This window comes from Cucurbita pepo, unplaced genomic scaffold (genome assembly GCF_002806865.2).
Source record: "Cucurbita pepo subsp. pepo cultivar mu-cu-16 unplaced genomic scaffold, ASM280686v2 Cp4.1_scaffold000329, whole genome shotgun sequence".
Lineage (NCBI taxonomy): Eukaryota > Viridiplantae > Streptophyta > Magnoliopsida > Cucurbitales > Cucurbitaceae > Cucurbita > Cucurbita pepo.
The window spans coordinates 40,077-41,861 of NW_019646572.1; positions in this window are offsets into that span (position 1 = coordinate 40,077).

A 1,785-nucleotide genomic window follows, 5' to 3' on the forward strand; every position below is an offset into this window, starting at 1 on the left:
AGATTAATTAGATGGATTCTACTGTTACAAGAGTTCGAGATAGAAATCGTGGACACGAAAGGAGCTAATAACCATGTAGCGGATCACTTATCTAGAATGGAGAACATGGAAGAAAAGGTCAATAGCAAAGAAATTGATGATGCATTTTCGGATGAACAGCTGCTTGGGATAAACAGCAGTAGCAGCAGCTACAGCAGTAGCAGAATGACAGCAACTCCATGATATGCAGACAGCAAATTTTTTGGCTTGTGCCATCATACCCGAAGAGAAAAATTATCAACAAAGGATGAGGTTTTCCATGAATCCAAAAGTTACATTTGGGATGAACGTTTTCTTTTTAAACAATGTGGAGAGGACATAATGAAAAGATGCATTCCAGACAGTGAAATACCAACAATTCTTGAACAATGTCATGCATCTCCATATGGAGGTCATTTTGGAGGGCAAAGGACAGCAGCCAAGGTATTTCAATCGAGTTTCTATTGGCCAACAATTTGCAAGGGTTGTGATCAATGTCAAAGGACGGAAAATATCAGTAAAAAAAATGAGCTACCCCTGAATTCAATCTAGAAGTGGAACTTTTTGATGTATGGAGCATTGACTTTGAGAGAGATACAATGTAAAACATAGAGTGGCGACACCTTATCACCCACAAACCAATAGACAAGCAGAGGTCTCCAACAGAGAAATTAAAAGTATTTTGGAAAAGGTGGTACAACCCAACAGGAAAGATTGGTCGGTGAAACTTGATGATGCATTATGGGCATATAGGACAGCCTTCAATTTCCAACAGGAAAGATTGGTCGGTCAAACTTTAGGAATGTCTCCTTACAAGCTAGTTTTTGGGAAGGCATGTCATTTACCCCTGGAATTGGAACATAAAGCATTTTGGGCATTAAAGAAGTAAAATTTTGACTATACAACAGATGGAGACTTGAAGTAACGACCCTAAATTTCCACATATCTAGAGTCGCCACTAACATCTCATGCTCATCTCTAATGCAGAATAAAAATCTAAGAATGCTCATCTTTATTAGCAGAAAAATTTAAAACTTCAAAACATTGGAAAACACTACCGGACTTACGTGTTCCAAACATTATGCTGAAGTTCAAAAAGATGAAAAAAAAAACGATTACAAATTAAATAATATAAATGAATGAAATGCAAATGCCTATTCTAACCAACACTAGGAATTTTAAATATGAAACTATCCTATGCACGTGCCACAGTCTCTGATCACGATGCCACCGTTAACCGTACATGGGAGTCTTGCCTTTACCTGAAAAACAATATGGCACACGGCCTGAGTATTTCAAATGCAATCAGTAAGTGACCCCACTATAGGGGCCATGCTAATGCAAACACATGCAATCATGAATAGGGGACCTATCTCTAAACATCTTAGGGGTGGCCTCCAGTCTCGGAAAAATTGGATGTGTAGTACTTCCTGTTAGGATCGATACCAGTTGTTAGGATCGCACAACAACGCACACGCTCGATCTAGATGAACACAAAGAGAAGAATAGAGAGAAGTTGCAAGGAGAACTCTGGCTAAAAGGATTTTTTATTGATGACTTCAGGCATGTACAACAAGAGAGTACAGAGAATAGAAAAGTACATTTAAGAGCTTTACTGGACGGGATATATATATGGTTCAGTCTACTAAATATAGCTTTACCAGATTTAACCATCTACTATATATAGCTATGTACCATATATAGCTTTACCGGATATAGCCATTGACCAAGCTATAAATACAGGGAGCAGACTCCATAACTCAACAA